The sequence below is a fragment of the Moschus berezovskii genome, chromosome 9 (assembly GCF_049115385.1).
Source record: "Moschus berezovskii isolate FMDL1 chromosome 9, NW_MosBer_1.0, whole genome shotgun sequence".
In the NCBI taxonomy this organism is placed as follows: domain Eukaryota; kingdom Metazoa; phylum Chordata; class Mammalia; order Artiodactyla; family Moschidae; genus Moschus; species Moschus berezovskii.
In genome coordinates, this window is record NC_142468.1 from 70,821,000 (window position 1) to 70,841,831 (window position 20,832).

The window sequence follows — 20,832 nt, forward strand, 5'->3', positions numbered from 1 at the left end:
CCCACCTCCTCTGGGTGATCAGTAAGGACTTCCATAGGACAGTGATGGAGAAGATGACCCCAAGACGACCCCAGGGCAGAGCAGTGCGGATAATGATTGCTGATAAAGTAGATAAAATAATTGCCCAGGGAAGAGGGGAGGATGCAGGAAGTTCTGTCAAACCACTCACCCCAGTGATAAAACCATCAAGGTGTTAGGGAGTGGAGCCTTTAATGGGAGAAGTGAAGGGACTATAAGTATCTGAGAACTGGTAGGATTGGGCCCTCTGAGAGTTCACTTGAAGAAGAGACATTCAGAAGCTCATTTGGGGAGGGAGATGCCCACAGAGAGGGATCTAGAGGCTACTGCTTAGTTTGAACCATCAACTTGCTTTATAGCTTATCCAGTTTCTTTCACGGAGAAAGAGCAACAGGTAAAAATCCAAGCTGTAGCATGCTGTCTGGGAATAAAGACCATGTATAGAGTATCACAGACATGTACAGAGTTTCTTTATATCCCAAGAAACAAAGAAGGAGAGAAGGTAGAAGCTGTAGGGGTCCCCTAATAAGCAGCATCCTGATTTCTGGGCTTCTAATTCCTGAGAGCAAGAATGATGAGGATATTAACAGAAACTAGGGGACTTCCCCTAGTGGTCCAGTGGTTGAGAGTTCAATACCTGGTCTGAGAACTAAAAATCCCAGGTGCTTATGGTTGGGGTGGGGGGACGCAACTAAGGCCTCGTGCTGCAACTACTGAGCCCACGTACTCTGGAGCCTGGGCACCACAACTAGACAGAAGCCTGCGCATTGCAAGGAAGATGCGCCGCAGCCAAAACTTACTGGGAAATGTCCAGTGAGCAAGGCAGAGGGAAGGAACCCAATGAAACACAGATTTGTAAATGCTCCCATAAGAGCCCTCGGAGTTCCTCCCAGTCCCAGAATGCTGCTAATCTCAATTACCTCTTCCTCCCACACCAGCAGCAGCTGGAGTAATTCCAGCTTATCTTGTTCTCATAGCTTAAAGACGAAGCTAACATTTCTTCAAACAAAGATTTCTAATTTAAACATTTTTTTGAAAGCTGCTACTGTGAAGCATCATTTCAGCTACATTTTGGTTCCCAGCTTTTTTGTATTCTTTGATTAAAAGGATGAAAACACTGATTATTTGAATGAATTCAACTGTGCTGGCCCCGAAGGAGGAATGCCTACCACTCAGAACCCCACACCATACAGGGCTTGCTCTCCAAAGACATATCCAGACTTCAGACTTGGAGATTCTGACTCAGTAAGAGAGATGGGACCCAGAAATCTCCCCATATTCAAGTTTTTCAGATGACTCTAGTGAAGAGAAAGGTTTAGAAACCACTCTGGTACTAAGTATTTACATGCATTTCGAATTTAAAGAATTGTATAAGCCAGCTAACTTCCCCCATGCAGTTATACTTCTAAAAATATTAATACAATTTAAAAATATATCTCAAAAGTGTGAGGGGAGGAGGGGGAAGGTAAGGAGATTGAATGAGGTACCTTGTAAATTCCGACAAGAAGTAGAAGCTTCTGAAAATACCTTCCAAACGGTATTTTCAGAAGTTACTACCGAAGTTGTTTTTCACTTCTCCTCAAAATGTGCACATATAAATTCCTGTCTTACCAGTTGGCCATCACATGAACTTCTAAGATCCACTGTAAGCCACCATTCACAGGTGTGTGTCACACCTCTCATCTTTAGTCCCTTCTATTTTCTTACAGTCGGAGCCACTGTTCCAGCAAACACAACATCGAGCTTCATCGTTGCTCCCCAAACCAGTGACTCCACCTACTGGAGGCCGGCTTTTATAGGCTACTCAGGTACTGCAGCTGATCAGCCAGATTCGGAACTGCTGTTGAACCTACCTCACTTTTCTAAACAGTGTTGTGTCCTTCCAGGTGAATGACATTAAAGGAAATAAATCTTACTCCTTTGGAAGACTGAAAAAAAAAAAAAGACAAATATCATAATCTGAGACACATTTCTTCACGCAGATATCAATGAAGCCCTGCAAACATCTAAACCCTGAATATGTGCATCAGTTAAAATCTATTCCCCATGCATAAAAGAAATGATAACACCTTCTAACTGGCTAGTTTGCTAGGAAAGAGGATTTGAGTTGTGAGGTGCCCTGCCATGAGTTAGGAATCATGTGATCTTAATTCAAATTGATTAAAAGCACTTTGCTTAGATTTCACTGGCTAGTTCTAATCTGATTGGATTGGAACTGGAAATTCTGTAAAGGTGGCAGTGTCTGAGTTCAAAGTATTGCTTAAAAACAAAACAAGCAAATGCTATCATGGATCAACATAAATTCTGCCAAGCTAGCAGTAATTTCTGAAAACACCTTTTGGGAGGAGAAATTTTTCACACTTTTTAGAGCAAAGTGAAACTTCTGATTGGAAACACACCACTAAGGGGATTTTTGTGTTCTTGGAGGCTTAACATGTCTAAACAGACATTTATCTTCCAGTTAGTGAGATGCAGAAGGAAAGACTGTAGCAACAAATATACAATTTGATTCCCTCAACTGAAACAGCCATTGAATTCAGGAAGAGAAGTGTAAGGATTTTTTAAAAGTTTCATGCTAGATAGAAGATATTTTGAACTTGTGCTAGTCATGGGAAAGGTCTGATAGAATTTAGAGTAAATTATAAAGATACATACTAATCAAACTCTAGAACTAACTCATGATTCAGATTAAAGTATAACTAATAGTAGGTCTTGATTAGCCACAGATTTAAAATCACAGCTGGCTTTATTAGGTAGTAAAGGTAAATTTTCAGTCTTCATTTTATTAAATCCTATGTATATCTCTCTCCTGGAGAAGGAAATGGCAATCCACTCCAGTACACTTGCCTGGAAAATCCCATGGACAGAGGAACCAGGTGGCTACAGTTCGTGGAGCTGAAGAAGGACATGACCTGGCGACTAAACAACAAATATATATCTCTCACCTGTTCCCAAACTCGGAGGAGAAAGAAAGGGGTGTTATACAACTCTTAAAACTCCAGCATAGTATGTCGGCTTTTCCTTCAATTTCAGGGGCTACCCCAATTTTCTAATGATTTATTTTTAGTTTAAGTTAGTTTCTGCTGCTTGCAACCAACCAAAACAAATGGAAAATCACTCCATAAATATTTATCTGAAACTTAGATTTATAATAAAATCAACATTAAATTTAGGAGTATATGTTACAGAATAGTATTTGTTGTCATTCAGTCACTAAGTTGTGTCCAACTCTTTGTGAACCCATGAACTACAGGCTTCCCTGTCCTTCACTATCTCCCGGAGTTTGTTTAAACTCATGTCCATTGAGTTGTGATGCCATCCATCTCATATACTGCCACTCTCTTCTCCTCTAAGGAAAGAATGCCTTTATCATGAGTCGTATTGCTCCTACCTGTAACTTTCAATACCCTAGAGCCCAAGCTTTATGTAAATCATACTGCCGACAGCAGGACTCATTTTTCATTATCATAAATCCTATTATTATTAACTTGCGATGCCAGGTTTATCTTAAATTATAGCCAATTCTATTCACTATTGTTTCATGGTTTATTTCAAATTGATTGCAAGATAAATCTAATGATCATTAAACTAGAAGGGAACATAATAAAGATTTCTGAAAGCTTAATTTTATCTCGAGTCTGTATGTGTTATCTTTAAAATATACTTTTTTATTTCCTCCAAGAAATAGTATCAAATTATTCCTTGCTCTAATAAATTATTATGTAAAGCTATTTTTTAAGAACCAAGTAATTTTCATGTCATTCTAAAGTGCTTACTAAAAAAATTATATTAGATAAGATTTAGCACTGTTGGAAATGAAGTAATCTTTCAAAATGGAATTAGTATATTTATACCTAAAATGAGCAAAAGCTAAGTGTGTCATAGGTATCACCTTAGTCCATTCTTTTTGTACAATTTGTGAAATATTTTCAAGGGTTATATTTTCTTGAAATGATAAAATAGATGTAGGTCCTATTACTTCGGAGAAGGCAATGGCAAGCCACTCCAGTACTCTTGCCTAGAAAATCCCATGGATGGAGGAGCCTGGTAGGCTGCAGTCCGTGGGGTCGCTAAGGGTCGGACACGACTGAGCCACTTCACTTTCACTTTTCACTTTCACACATTGGAGAAGGAAATGGCAACCCACTCCAGTGTTCTTGCCTGGAGAATCCCAGGGACGGAGGAGCCTGGTGGGCTTCCGTCTATGGGGTCACACAGAGTCGGACACGACTGAAGTGACGCAGCAGCAGCAGCAGCAGGTCCTATTACTTAGAGTGATGAAGTCATATGATGCTGTATGCTGTAACTGGAATCAGAAATAAGATGGTGAAACATTGTAAGGACATGGATATGAGATCACAGAAGAATTTTGGGGAAATTTTTCAGTCTTGTTACATACAAACTCTGTCAAGTTCAAATTTTCATAAGCAGAGAATGCTACATTTCTGACTACTCATATAGATTTTGGAAGCACCAGGCAGACCCCGTGATTCTAGTTCCCCCAAATCATTCTCACCCTTCTGCTGCTTTCTAGAACCCCACCAGACATCCTCTGTCAGTCATTAACATATATGCCACTCAGCTCTATGACTCATTGTGATTTAGGAACTTGACTTGATGGAAAGGACCTCTGTTTTAATCCTAGCTCAGTCACACGCTGCTGCTGCTAAGTCGCTTCAGTTGTGTCCAACTCTGTGCGACCCCATAGATGGCAGCCCACCAGGCTCTCCCGTCCCTGAGATTCGCTGCAGAAACTCTGGCTACAGTAGTACATGCCACAGTCCTGATTACTCTATGAGTTCTTTGAAAAAGGGTGATCCTCCCAGCATTCTGCTCCATAGAGAAAGCTCAGACTCTCATAGGCCTCTCTGAAACCAACCTTTCAGATCATAACTTGGCCACTCCCAGGAGGGTTGGGATCATCTCAAAGCCCTATATCATGTCATTCCTAAGCCAGCATTAGATTTGTCCAGTAATTCCATTCCCTGGTGGCTCAGAGGTTAAAGCGTCTGCCTCCAATGCGGGAGACCTGGGTTCATTCCCTGGGTTGGGAAGATCCCTGGAGAAGGAAATGGTAACCAACTCCAGTACTCTTGCCTGGAGAATCCCACGGATGGAGAAGCCTGGTAGGCTACAGTCCACGGGGTCGCAAAGAGTCGGACACAACTGAGCAAGCACTCTACTCCATCTCCCTGCTGCTTTAGGGCAACTTCATTTCAAAGGACCCTTAAGGTTCCTCTCAATAGGACTCCCTAACTTTGACCCTTTCAGGGTATAGGGTTTATGGTATCAGTTCCTTCTACCCCAGGAGACCCTGATCTCCTTATGTCAATTGTTCCACCTTATTTCTTGGGGCTTTGCTTTCTGGTTCAGACTGCTTCCCAATTTTTGAGGAGCAAGAATAGACTACATTGGGCTTCCCTGGTGGCTCAAACAGTAAAGAATTTGCCTGCAATATGGGAGACCTGGGTTCAATCCCAGGGTTGGAAAGATCCCCTGGAGAAGGAAATGGCAACCCACTCCAGTACTCTTGCCTGGAAAATTCCATGGACTGAGGAGCCTGGTAGGCTACAGTCCATGGGATTGCAAAAAGAGTCAGATACGACTGATCGACTTCACTTTCACTTTCAAAGGGTCTGGTTTCTATTTTTACCATTCTCTTCCCACTTTGGCAAGGTAGCAGTCAGAGTGGAGCAGAAGATCAGGACAATGTAGGGCAGGTACAGGAAGGCGGGACTTGGTGAACTGTGCCAACCTGGGGGAGCATCTTGTCTAGGAAAAGCAGTGCCTGGCAGTGACCTGAGAGCCATAGATGGACTAGAAGGGGACAGAAACCCAAGGGGTGGTTGGAGGATGGTGGATTAGCAGGAGCAGGAGTAAGATATTCTAGCTCAAGAAGAAGACTGAACCAGATACTATAGCTTAGTTGCACTGATTCATTGTCCTCCATTTATTTTTTTTTTTTAACACAAACTAAGATGATTGGCTCGTAAGACCAGAGTATTTTAAAGTTTAGAGTAAGAATCACAGAATCCTATAGCAGGAAACTTAGTGTTTGTTTATTCTCGGCTAACTCCTTGAGTTAAACATTTCTTTATACCATCCCTGGCGAATGCTTCCATGCCCCCTCCATGGATGTCAGTTCCTCAAATAACAGCACATTTTCACCGTTAGTTCAAATTGTCAGGCCGGAGCCTCTCTGTAAGACTCCAAATGGATAGACTCAATGCCTCCACATCACTACTAATCACAGCTCTGCCCCTAGACTGAAACAGACAAACAGTATTACATTCTAAGAACAGGTGTGGTTATACCTGCAGATTTTCAGTTTGCCCCCCAAGAAGGGGTGAAACACAGAAATGCTTTGTTATTAGACACAGTGTTTATATCTTCAGGAATGATTTTCAAGTACTGAATGATTCTGAAGGGAGAGTATGCCAAGGGAAATAATGTATTTTTTCTGTGAAACCAGAGGTTTTTTTTTTTTTTTTGTAGTTAATTTATTTTTTATTGGAGGCAAATTATTTTACAATATTATATATATTGGTTGGTTTTGCCATACATTGATATGAATTTGCCCCGGGTTTACATAAGTTCCCCCTCCTGAACCCCCCTCCCACCTCCCTCCTCCCTTTATCCTCCCTCTGGGTCATCCCCGCATGCCAGCCCCGAGCATCCTATAACATGCATTGACCCTGAACTAGTGATTTGTTTCACATATGACAATATACGTGTTTCAATGTCAGAGTTAAGATAGGGTGTCATACACAGAAGTACCTATTCATTATTTTATTCAATCAACACGTTTTAAGCATCTAATAGTGTGCAAGACTTTATGCACAGAAACAAAGAAGCCTAGTCTACAACACAGAAGAAATTTCTAGGGCCCCGGGGCCTCTAAGGTATGTCCAAATTGCTTCAAGAGGTGAAAAGAACTGCTTAGTTTCTTGTAGCATAAGGGCTTTGGAGCACAGATCAGCAGAGGTGTGCTTGGAAAGAGCTGGGACCCTCAGGAGTGGACCACTGGCATGGACCATGTACCCTGAACACACAGCTTCAAAGGCTTGGTACATTTGACCTCACTTGTGTTCTCTTGAGCAGAACATGGAAAGGCTTCATCTTAAAGAGAGCAGGCAACTAACAAGAAAAGGAAATGAAGAATGTCAAGTAACTACCACTTCCATGTTTCAAGGACCTTTTTTCATGTAAAGCCATGCAACATGAAACAAAAAGTCCTGAATGCTACTGATTTCAGAGATGCAGAACTGACTGACTGTGATTCTCTAATTCAAACACTCAGGAGCCACCAGCTGGCAGGCGGTGAAGCTCAGCTGAACCAGGAGCAGAAATCGCCATGGAGTCGCTAGCGGGGTCCGCAGCTCCTGGGAGAAGAGGGAGACTCTTACACACTGGAGGAAGTCACAGCAATGCCTCCTCTTTCCTTAATTTTGTCCTTAACAATTCTTAACCATGGATTTCTGTCTCTTTCCTCGCATATCCACTAACAGGAGAGAGCCAAATGCTGCACTTACATTGAATACATTAGAAACAATCATTGAAAATAAAAGGACATTAAAGGAAACAAAATATCAATAACCTCAGACACGCAAAGAGTCCACTCATTGGAAAAGACCCTGGTGCTGGGAAAGACTGAAGGCAGGAGAAGGGGATGACAAAGGATGAGATGGTTGGATGGAATCAACAACACAATGAGACATGAGTTTGTGCAAACTCCAGGAAACAGTGAAGGACAGTGAAGCCTGGCGTGCTGCAGTCTATGGGGTCGCAAAGAGTCGGACACGACTGAGCGACTGAACAGCAACAGAGGGGACAAGCTAACTGAGGTCACCATGAAGGGGAAGGACGTTTAGGGTCTCATTTTAATCTGTTCTTTTAATTGTCATAATTTTGTCATGAGCACGAAGTAAGAGATATGGGGCACAGACTACTCTGCATGTTGTGAGGGGGTAAAAACGTTCAGGCAAGGTGACCGGATCCTGGTGGAAGCAGAGTCGTCACCCAGCCTTGTTTCACCGCGAGCAGAAGCCTGGAGTGCAGCAGAGTGCTCAGCCTGGCCAAGAGAGTGTTTAGAACTGAGAGGGGTTTCTATCAGCTGCATCTCCATCAGTCCAAGAATGAGACCTACCGTCCTGTGTGGGTAAGTGCTTAGCCGAGGACACCCAATACACAATGGACCTAACTTTTTTATTTTTTTCAGTGTTACAGCTCTATTTTATTTAGAAGATAGCAGGAAAATCCATCTTTGAGGCGTGAGGGCAGGTTGGTCCAAAGACGCAAAGAGCAGTCCAGCATGCAGGAGAGAGAGAGAGAACAAGCACTTGGCTCCTCCTTTTATATGTTTTTGTCCCCCTGGGCCTGCCCTATGCAAATTGGGCTTAGTCAGGAGTTCTGTTCTACCTGCAGTCTTCACTCCAGTCCTCGGACCTTCCTTTGTTCTATTTTCGCGGGCTTTTCCCTTCCTTATCTTTTGGCCACCGCCATTTTGGACTCCTTTTCCCTATTCTACCTACCTAACATTCCCCCCTCAAGAGATGGGAGGCCCAATTCTTTGGGAACAGGGGCGTCAAGGTCTTTCTGGCTACTTCCTGCTGAACTGGGATGGCGAGGGTTATTGGGCCTTGCCCTCTTGCTAGTCTCAGGCCTCAGAGTCCTCATAGCGGTGTCCATCTAAGGGTGAGTGATATTTTCCATGGTCGGCTGTAGTTTTACATCTTTGTTGAACTGGCACTGCAGGTTGTAGTTTGTTGACAGGTGTATTGAGTGTCCTCTTTTGTTTTCTTCCACGGCTTGACTCGTGAGTAGTGGATCCAGGAGTCATGTCCCGGTACCTTGACTGCTGGTGGTAGAGGCTTAGCCTCTATGGCCTCAAAATTGGAGACTCCTGCATACCCGGCTCTTCTTTCTGCATCCAAGACAAAGCTGCTTCCATCAGTGTACCAGATTTTCTCAGGATTGGTCAGAGGATCTTCTGACAATCCCTCTCGGGGTTTTGTCCAGTGGTCCAAAGGTTCTTAACCAGAGGTCTTCTGGAATCTGAGACTGGGCTGCAGGAGCTTTCTTCTGAGTTCGTTTTCCGCTGTCCTGGTTTCCAGCATGGTGGGCCTTCCCCTGTGCTGGGTTTTCTTCGTGTTCCGCTTCTACCGGAGCTTCGCTGAGTTGGGCTCCTGCTGTGCTTGGCCTCTTCTGCACGGAGGTTGTTTCAGAAAGGTTAAACCCGAGTCACGGCACCATAGATGTCATGCGTTCCTTGGTTGTCTCATCACAACAAAGATTTGGGGTGACAGACATTAAAGCCCCGTCAGCGTGTCACAGCTCTCGGGTCTTGGACAGACCATGTTATAGCTCTCAGGTCTCGAATGGACCATGCTATAGCTCTTAGACAAATCAGAGTTACAGCTCAGTGTTACAGCTCTATTTTATTTAGAAGATAGCAGGAAAATCCATCTTCGAGGCGTGAGGGCACGTTGGTCCAAAGACGCGAAGAGAAGAGCGGCCCAGCATGCAGGAGAGAGAAAGAGAGAAAGAGCGGACGCATGTGAGAGGGGGAAGGGGGAGAGAGTGGATCTAACTTTTAGAAAATTCACAATAAATGTGAGATCAGATGGAACCTATGAAACAACAAAATACAGACCTTTAGACACATCACACAGTGCTACCATTACAAAAGCACTGTTGCTGCTGTTGTTGTTCGGTCACCAAGTGGTGTCTGACTTTTTGCGACCCTATGAACTGCAGCATGCCAGGCTTCCCTGTCCTTCACTGTCTCCCATAGTTTGCTCAGACTCATGTCCATTGAGTCAGGGATGCCATCCAACCATCTCATCTTCTATTGACCCTTTCTCCTCTTGTCCCCAATCCTTCCTAGCATCAGGGTCTTTTCCAATGAGTCTACTCTTCACATCAGGTGGCCAAAGTATTGGATCTTCAGCTATCCCCTTTTAAAAGGATGCCCTTGTTGTGGGATTTCATTTAAAATAAATCTACTTTAGTGCATTTTAAATAGGTAAAATTATAAAAATTTTAGAAGTATACCTTTTCACATAGCTTATAGCATACTGAATTATACTAGTAACAGAAAAAAAGCATCATCTTTATGAGATTAACCTTATAATCTTCATAACAAATCAGTGCCATTACCATTCATTTTTATTCTAAAGTTACTATGTAATTATCTCGTAATTGTGATATTCAAATATGAGATGTAAGACAATTTAAATTTAGGAAGAAAAATGCCAATCAGTTGCTTAAAAAAATATGATGGATTGTCCATCATCATATGTTTCTAAGCTTAAAAGCAATAGAAAAAATTTTTTTTCGATTCAAACTGTTTTCTCCTTTGTTTCTAAATATTTAGCACTTCAACTACTTAGTTGTTGAAATGCAAAGATTTCAATTGTATTGCTGAACTGGAAATTGCTGAGATCTTTAAAACTATCACTTATGAAGGAAAAAAGAATTTGCACAAACCCTACACTAATTAAAGCTATGGATATATACTTTGCATGGAATGTTTGAGCCCCAGGTTAACAATCTCTGCTTTAGACTGGAGGTGAGATGGACTCTAAGAAATGATGAAATATGTGGAAGCTGAAGGGTCCATCAACCCCCAGACAGCATCTGTTCCTCGCTCGTGCCCCCAGGCAGCCAGAGTGCCAAGCAGAGAATGCCTTTGGCAGTCAATCTGTAGGGTTCAACTTTGCATAGGAATGACCTAGAACAGCGTCTTCACACAGGCCTGTGGAAGGCTGAGGGTCCAGGAGATGGGCCCACTGGTCTGTCAGTGGGCATCGAAGCTCAAATTGAGCAGTGGGGCTTCAAGTCTCCTGCCTCCCCTCCATCCCAAGTAGCCTCATATGTTTACTTAATGGGCTTCTGAAAATGACTGTATTTGAAGGAAAAGTTTTTGCGGCCAAACGACATAAATAAGAGCATTAAAAAGCGCTGAAAGGTTATCTCTGGTGGTTTTTTAAAGACCATTAGTGGTTATTTTCCTATTTTTGTTTTCTGCATCGTCCAAATTTTCAACAATGAAAAAGTATTACTTGTGTAATTAAAATACACACAAATTTATATTAAAATAAAAGAATAAACTGTGCCTACTTCTCCCCCCGCCTCCTGCAAGGAAAAGTGCTGAAAACAGGCTTTCTGCAGGGATTGTAGCATTTTGATTGTGAGTTGCCGTTTTCAAACATAAAGCACAGCTGTTTTGTCTCTACCCCTGAAGCTGTGAAAAAGGGGAATGATTTTGAAAGCGGGAACAGGAAAAGACTATTGAGAAAAGTGGCTGCTATTTCTAGGCTGAAGTCTCCCTGGCAACACTGTTCTCAGAAGCTATGCCTTCCTACATGGACTTATCAGGATTCATGAGTGATGACTCCAGAGGAGTCACAAGACCGTAAAAAAGCAGAGACTAGAAGAGACTTGAGACAAAGCAGAGAGTCACGGCAGGCCAGAGAGATGTGACAAGACAGTGTGCTTGCAGCAAGAGCTGCCTGTGGTCGGTGCAGCCCTGTGATCCACAGAGATCTGCAAGACCAGAGAGGTCCTCAGTTTGCAGTCAGGAAGGTAAGAATGAGGCTCCTGAGATGTGAGAGGGCTGACGACCTCAAGAAATGTGGCTGAAGAAAAAGTACAGCTTCAAGGAGTAGTTGCAAAGAGCTGAATGTGAACTTAGTCAGCAACTGACCTGTACAGGGAAACTGCAGCATTCTGGAAAAAAAAAGACACACAAAAGGAATCATTTAGAGGTGAGAAACTCTAAGACCACCACCATCAAAGAAACACTAAGCCCAGTGATATTATAGAACAAAGTATAAGAAGTGAAAAGAATAACTACAGCTTCCCTGACTAGATTACAGAAATACTTCATTCAGTTGGATACAGCAATTCATGATTGTATGCATACAATAGAAGATACATTAGAGATTTAAAAAACAAAAACAAGAAACCTAATGGAAACTAGACAGAGCCAGTGCAGAGAGAACCTGAGTTCAATCAGCTTCTCAATCAGTGTACATCTAAAGCAATGGTTCTCCAGTATGGTGCCCAGCCCAGCAGCACCTGCAGCACCCAGGAGCTTGTTGCAAATGCAAATTCCCAGGCACCACCTCAGACCTACTGAATCACAAGTTCCAGGAGTGAAGAATCCAAGAACCTGTGCTTTAGAAAGTCTACCATGTTCTGACACACACTAAATTTTGAGAACTATCGATCTGGAGGCACTGAAATCACCGGGAAAAGCTATTGGACACAGTAAGACAAAGCAAGGAATACCAAAAGAGGATTGTGCCAAATGCAGGCATATCCAACCTTCAGTTCCCCTTCATGGCCAGAACTCCTCCTCCTGGAGGAGGGCATGGCAACCCATTCTAGTATTCTTGCCTGGAGAATCCCCATGAACAGAGGAACCTGGCAGGCATGGTGTTACAAAGAGTCGGACACAACTGAGCAACTAAGTACACATGGCCAGAACCCCCATCAATCTCCCCACCCTAGCTCAAGTCAGCATTGTCTGGTGCCTGGACTACTATAGTAGCTTGGTAAACACCTGTCTTGGTTTGACCAGAGAAGTCCTGGCTTGAACCTATGTGGTCCTGCTACAAGGATAAGAAGTCTCCCTTTCACTTTCAAAATTCTCCAGATTCTAAATTATATGGCTTCTCCAGTAATTCTCCAGGGTCTGCTCACCATTTCCCCTGCATCCACTCATCCATCTCTTAATATGTTCTCTTCCCAGAAGCTAAAAATATAAATTGTTCCTGTTATTCCTCTTTTAAAAAAATCCTTCAATGACTCTTCATTGCTCTGAAATAGAATGTGAACGTCTCTCAGTGACCCATAGCACCATTCCTTCCATTTTTGCCTCATTCCATATCCCTACTTGTTTTCTTTGTTCCAGGTACATTAGCCTCCTGCTGTTACCTTCACAAGCCAAGTTCATCAACCCTCAAGGTCCCATGCTGGTTCTTCCTGGACTGCTCTCAGGCTCCATCCGTCTGCCAATGTTAGGCACTCTCCTGTTTTCATTTAGTAACATCCCAAGTGAGTTCTCAAATATTCTTTGAAGGTTTTAATGACTGCTTAGTTTCTCATAATATGGACGTGGAATAATTTACTTAACCATCCCCTAATATTGTTAAGATTTTTTTGTTGTTGTTGTTACTAGTAAAGCTGTTATATAAATTAGTCATTGTTCTTGGTTGCAACCAATTCAAAATTCCCTCAGGCAAAAAAGAAATTTATCGGTATGGTACTGGGGTTTCTCCATAAATGGAATAAGGGATAAACAATGAAACTACAGAAAAGGCAGGATTAGTGGAATGGCTGGGACCAAAGACCTAATTGTTATCAGGATGCCCTTGATAGATAGAATGTACGTGTATGCACAAATACATGTTGCACTGCAGGCAGATTCTTTACCATCTGAGCCACCAGTGTGGTATATGCACATACACACGTACATTAAAACTCCCATTCACCGCTTCTTCCCTCTCTGTGCAGCAGTACCTTTTCCAACTAGCTCCCCTCGGTGGGCACCATGACTGCCGATGCTCTCAGATTATGGCTCTCAGCACCAAAAAGAGAGGTGGATTCATAATCCCATTTGCAAATTCTCCAAGGAAGGATTCTAATTGGCTCAGCTTGGGTCTCGTCCCCTCCCTTGAGTTGATCAGCTATAAGAGCCTTTGCACAAACCCCATGGCTGCTGAGGAGGATGATGCCAGCAAAAGGGGGCTGTTCTTTTCAGAACAGGGGCAGAGAGAAGCTGAGCAAACATAATTATAGGCATCTACTGCAAGTGAAGACATTTGCTTGAAAGGATATGGGGGGGGGTGTCTTTTAATCACACACAGTGTATCTAAATTACTTTCAGTTCAGTTCAGTCGCTCAGTCATGTGCAACTCTTTGCAATCCCACGGACTGCAGCATGCCAGGCCTCCCTGTCAATCACCAACTCCCGGAGTTTACGCAAACTCATGTCTATTGAGTCAGTGATACCATCTAATCATCTCATCCTCTGTCATCCCTTTCTCCTCCTGCCTTCAATTTTTCCCAGCATCAGGGTTTTTTCAAATGAGTCAGCTCTTCGCATCACGTGGCCAAAGTATTGGAGTTTCAGTTACAACATCAGTCCTTCCAATGAATATTCAGGACTGATCTCCTTTAGGATGGACTGGTTGGATCTCCTTGCAGTCCAATGCACTCTCAAGAGTCTTCTCCACCACCACAGTTCAAAAGCATCAATTCTTCAGCACTCAGCTTTCTTTATAGTCCAACTCTCACATCCATACATGACCACTGGAAAAACCATAGCCTTGACTAGACGGACCTTTGTTGGCAAAGTAATGTCTCTGCTTTTTAAAATTACTTTATGTAGACATAAAAGGAAATGGTTTTTGAAGTCAAATGTTTTTCTCATACTTCTGCAGTCTTTCTTGTTTTATTCTTATCTCATTATAAAGAAACATTTGCTCATTGTACTACTACCACCATTAATAATGGTTAAAACATGTATGAGACTGTGTGCCAGAAACTGTTCTATGCACATTATATATTTCAATGCATTGAATTCTGACCCATCTGCCTGAGTTCTGACCTTATGAAGTAGGTGCACTTATTATCATCATTTCTTTGGAAAAGGAACCCAAGGCACAGAGAGGCTGACATACGCTAGCAGAGCCAGGCTTCAAACCCAGGGAAGCCAGCTCTAGACCTACAACAGCAACACTTAGAGGATGCAGGAAAAATGCCACATGTGATCATGATTCCCCAAGGCCACATCTACTTACATTTTGGTCTATCTTCCTCTCATCTTTTTTCTTTTTTTCAATTGCACTTTGGTTGAAATTATATCCTAAGATGGATGGTAAATGTTTGGCAGGGTAGCACACCCATTCTCTACCCTGACCCTCATCCCACCCCAAACAACAACATCCCATGGCCACTTTTGTCCACACCGTTCTTTCCCACTGAGCCCGTATTTGTGGCCTCAAAATCTGTCTGGAAAAAAAAGTCACTCACAATGAATTCTAGTTGACACACAACCTAAACCTATATGCAATTTCTGTACTATTTATCCTCATGACTGCTGCATTTCCCCAGATGGTTAAAAACCTTTTTAAAACATCACTTTTAAAGCAGAATAACTTCTCCATTTACTAAAGATAACCATTTGTTTACAGTATTCTACTATTATAAATAGTACAGAGTTAAACAGTACACAATGCTGTAATGAATAACCAAATTTTATCTTTTTTTCCCCTTATTATAGATTCCAGTACGGAGCATACATGTCAGTCCATTTATATCACAACTTCCCCAATATTCAGTTTTCTTGTTTTATTTCTCAGACAGCTGCATTTGGGGATGGGGCAGGAAGAAGAGATATGGACTTATGCCATGGGGAGAGGAGATGCCTCTTCCCTACTCACGATGTCATGGGTAGAATATCCCTGGTTCCTTTCCTCTCTGCTGGGTGAGGGGAGCAGTGACTTACCCGTCCAGCAAGTTGGGCCTAAAAACCAGTCATGTTTGGCACTGCCCCATCCTTTCTGAACCAAGCCTGGCTTCAGCATCTGTTCTGCTCAGCCCTTCCACACTGAGTATTTACAGGGCAGACACCCACATCGGGGAGAAATTTGTGGGTATAGCTTAGTTCTAGGGTTCAGTTAGGGAAGCCAGTAGTCCACAGAAATAAGGTACATTCTCCAATATAGGCTTTATTAACAACATAAAGGTATATTTTTGCCCATCTCCCCAACTTCTGATTATTTCTAAATCAGTTCAGAACTTAGGGAGATAAGATGTGTGATATTTATCTGAAACCCTTAATAATTTAGGGCTTCCCAGGTGGCTCAATGGTAAAGAATCTGCCTGACAATGCAGGAGACACAGATTCAGGTTCAGTCCCTACGTCAGAAAGATCCCCTGGAGGAGGAAATGGCAACCCACTCCAGTATTCTTGCCTGGGAAATCCCACAAACAGAAGAGTTTGGCAGGCTATAGTCCATGGGGTTGCAAAGAGCTGGACATGACTGAGCACAACAAGAACAATAACAACACTCAATAATTCAGAAGTTACAGGACTTTCCATGATATCTTCTGAACTCTACCATATCTTAAGCTATCTTTGCGTTTTTATATGTAGTTGTGCTATATATAAACTTACTTGTTTACAACCATTTAGCTTAAAAATTTTGGCAATTTTGATACATTTCATCTGGCATTTTGTTCTACAAATCAAAGGTCTGGGGCAGTCTGAGTACTATTTCTCTATAGATAATTTCCCCCTGTATGAATATTTTTTAAATCATTTTTAAAAATCATTGCTTGTTTTTTAAAAATTTTCATGTTATGCCTGAAAATAATTATTTTTTCATAAATTTTGCCAGTAGTGTGATAAACTAGTTACATTTACATGTCATGCCATGTAATTTTTTTAATTTTTGTAATTTTTTTAAGCTTAGGGAAATTTATCTTTGATCAAATTTGTATTCCAACCATCTTGTCTTTTGTGTGTATTTTTGCTTTGTGACCAGAGCATCTGCCACGGCTGAGAGAGACCTCCACTCCGGTCCTCCACGTCAATCATCTTCTCATTTTCATCTCTGTCCTCCCTGCATTTTTGAGAGTCTTCTCAAGTTTGTTTTCCACATCTCTGATGTAATTTTTACCATGTTCACTCTGCTTTTTACAGCTTCTATTTTTGTGCTTTGCACATATGTGAACATTAAAAGTTTCCTGTATAAATAATAAATGCATGATTACCATGGGAGTTTTAGTTTTTGTTTGTTCTCTTTTCTCCTTTCATGTCCCTTTTCATTTATGCCATTTTTTTTTTTCATGTCAGCTGTATCCTCTTCCTAGTTTTTTTGTTCCCATTTCATAGTGTCATGCCTTTCTATAGTCTAGGGGCATACCAAATGGTTTTCTCCAGGTTCTTAACGTAAACCATTTTTTAGAAGTTTGTCCTTTCTCTGAGTCTTGAGAACGATTTCTTCTTCTTCTACTTGACAATACTTTCCCCCTGAACCCCCATTCCACTTTCTCTACTCATCTCCAAGTGAAAGCAGGTGAAGTTGCTCAGTGGTGTCTGACTGTTTGAAATCCCGTGAATTGTAGCCTGCCAGGCTCCTCCACCCATGGGATTTTACAGGCAACAATACTGGAGTGGGTTGCCATTTCCTTCTCCAGAGCATCTTCCTGACCCAGGGATCAAACCCTGGTCTCCTGCACTGCAGGCGGACTCTTTAATCTCTGAGCCACCAGGGAAGCCCAATACTTTTCCCCCATGAGCCCCATATTTCACTTTCTCTTCTTATCCCCAAGTGAGGTGAGCTCCATTCATATCTTGCATTGGCTAATACATACATAGAACACACATTTTCCACTTTTAGCCCCACTTCAGATGAGATGGTTTGAGTCACCTTCTCAGATCTGATGTCCTTGCATGAGGAGTTGATGCACACAATTTCCAGCTAGTTCTCAATTTCTAGCAGGCTTTAATCTAATAGGGATAAGCTGGGATGAAATACTCTTTCCTTGCCCTATTGCGTGACTCGCAGATGCTCTAAACGGATGGAGTTCATAAAGCACAACGGTCCCCATGCCCTGACAATGCTTCCCGACTGCTCCCACCGCAGCACTTCACTTGTGGGAATCAAACCTCCCAGGACGAAATTCAGTCCTCTCTTACTTCCTGCCCAGTTGTTTCCTGAAAGTGTTTTATTCTGCTGAATAGAGAAAAAAGAGGTACAGATGGGAAACCAGGACAACACTGGCTGCTTCAAGGGAAAGTGCCAACTCAGGAAAGACTGACATTGTTTTTTCATTTGGTTCAGATCTTCTGATTTCTGAATGACAGACAAAAAGGTGAGTCAACCCATCTTTGTTGGCACAGCACAGAATAGATCACCAATCATTTTTTCCAAATCAGCTTCTTGGACTTTATAGTTGTTATAAAAAGTTTTCAGATTCTGGCCCTGGGTTAACTAGTGGCCAACCAGCATTTGGGGATGGTTTTCAAAAGTAGACTTCTAGAGTCTGAAAGGCTTCCTTCTGCCCCGTTTGTCTACTCACCAGCTCTGACCTTTGGAAAGTTAATTTGTGTCTCTAAGCCTGGCTTTCTCATCTGTAAAATGAGGATGATATAGTATGTACTTTATCCATATGTTGTCTGAAATAATTGGGTTAAGCATTTGTCATCAAGCAAATGAAGATACTCCAAGTAAAGCTATATTTTTAGTGCTATTTTAAGTTTTCATTTTTCAAGGTTTCATTGTGGTAAAAGTCACATAATATAAAACATACTATTAGAACCATATTTAACTGTATAGTTCAGTAGTGCTAAGTACGTTCATATTGTTGTGCAACTCTCACCATCTCCTGAATTTTTTTATTTTAATTGGAGGCTAATTACTTTACAATATTGTGGTGTTTTTTGCCATATATTCACATGAATCAGCCATGGGTGTACATGTGTTCCCCATCCTGAACCCCTCTCCCACCTCCCTCCCCATCCCATCCCTCAGGATCATCCCAGTGCACCAGCCCTGAGCACCCTGCCTCATGCATCGAGCCTGAAATAGTCCATTGATCTATTTCACATATGATAATATACATGTTTCAATGCTATTCTCTCAAATCATCCCACCCTCACCTTCTCCCACAGAGTCCAGAAGTCTGTTCTTTATATCTGTGTATCTTTTGCTGTCTCACATATAGGGTCATTGTTACCATCTTTCTAAATTCCATATACATGTGTTAATATACTGTATTGGTGTTTTTCTTTCTGGCTTACTTTGCTCTGTATAATAGGATCCAGTTTCATCCACCTCATTAGAACTCATTCAAATGCATTCTTTTTAATAGCTGAGTAATATTCCATTGTGTATATGTACCACAGCTTTCTTATCCATTCATCTGCCGATGGACATCTAGGTTGCTTCCACGTACTGGCTATTGTAAACAACACTGCAATGAACATTGGGGTACACGTATCTCTTTCAATTTTGGTTTCCCCGGTGTGTATGCCCAGCAGTGGGATTGCTGGATCATATGGCAGTTCTATTTCCAGTTTTTTAAGGAATCTCCACACTGTTCTCCAGTGGCTGTACTGGTTTGCATTCCCACCAACAGTGTGAGAGGGTTTCCTTTTCTCCACATCCTCTCCAACATTTATTGTTTGTAGACTTTTTGATAGCAGCCATTCTGACTGGTGTGAGACAGTAGCTCATTGTGGTTTTGATTTGCATTTCCCTGATAATGAGTGATGTTGAGCATCTTTTCATGTGTTTGCTAGCCATCTGTATGTCTTCTTTGGAGAAATGTCTGTTTAGTTCTTTGGCCCATTTTTTGATTGGCATCTCCCGAAATTTTTACCTTCCTAAACTGAAACTCTTTCCTCATTAAACACTAACTCCCCATACCCCTCTTCATTGCTCCCACTCCCCTGGCATTTACCAATGTACTTTCTGACTCTATGAATTTGACTATTCTAAGTATTAATATCTCATGTAAGTGGAATCAAACAGCATTTACCTGTACCTACTGCATACTGGAATGCATTTTTAAGATTAGCTTAATATATCTTTTTTAACCCCATGGATATTATCAAATAATTTTTATTTTTATTATATAATTAGTGAGTATTCATTATATAAAACTTGGAAACTATTATCAAGCAAAAAGAAAAAAATCACCTAGATTCCTACCATCCAGAAGAGCCCCTTGGACATTTTATATGCTTTTTCCATTTTTTTCTTATGAGCGTGTGGTGGGCAGAGGTGTGGAAGAAAAGTAAGCTAATACTGTTTTCTAACCTATTTTTTCATTGTTTTTCACAAACATTCTTCAGGATACTAACTATTCTTTGACATTACTTTCTGATGGCTATGTAAAATGCCACTGTTCAGATATGTCAAAATTTATTTTATTTAATCTATCATTGGACATTTAAAATTCTGAAAATTATTACTAGCAACACAGAGATGGACATTTTAATAAATAAAAATTTCCTCTTTTCCTATGTTCATTATCTTAAATAAATTCTTAGACGTGTTAAATGGTATTTCTTACATATTGCCAAATGGCCTTCCGTAAAAGGGAAAGTGAAAACGTTAGTTGCTTCAGTTCAGTTCAGTCGCTCAGTTGTGTCCGACTCTTTGCGACCCCATGAATCACAGCACACCAGGTCTCCCTGTCCATCACCAGCTCCCGGAGTTCACTCAGACTCATGTCCATCAAGTCGGTGATGCCATCCAGCCATCTCATTCTCTGTTGTCCCCTTCTCCTCCCACCCCCAATCCTTCCCAGCATCAGATTCTTTTCCAGTGAGTCAACTTGTCGCATGAGGTGGCCAAAGTATTGGAGTTTCAGCTTCAGCATCAGTCCTTCCAATGAACACCCAGGATTGATCTCCTTTAGAATGAACCTCCATCCATAGTTCATCAGGCACTCTATCAGATCTAGGCCCTTAAATCTATTCCTCACTTCCACTGTATAATCATAAGGGATTTGATTTAGGTCATATCTGAATGGTCTAGTAGTTTTCCCTACTTTCTTCAATTTCAGTCTGAATTTGGCAATAAGGAGTTCATGATCTGAGCCACAGTCCGCTCCTGGTCTTGTTTTTACTAACTGTATAGAGCTTCTCCATCTTTGGCTGCAAAGAATATAATCAATCTGATTTCAGTGTTGACCATCTGGTGATGGTCAATCCTGGGTTAGTTGCTTAGTCGTGTCCAACTCTTTGTGACTCATAGACTGTATCCTACCAGGCTCCTCTGCCCATGG

The 20,832-nt window shown here is 41.8% G+C and overlaps 1 long non-coding RNA gene across 1 annotated transcript; it reads left to right on the top strand.

Annotated features, from left to right (window-relative positions):
- The first annotated feature begins 7,803 nt into the window (after positions 1 to 7,803).
- On the top strand, positions 7,804 to 16,731 carry LOC148776482 (uncharacterized). Its single transcript, XR_016038357.1, has 3 exons — positions 7,804 to 8,176; positions 12,938 to 13,080; positions 16,578 to 16,731. It is a non-coding gene; the product is annotated as an uncharacterized LOC148776482 (long non-coding RNA).
- Positions 16,732 to 20,832: the final 4,101 nt, after the last annotated feature.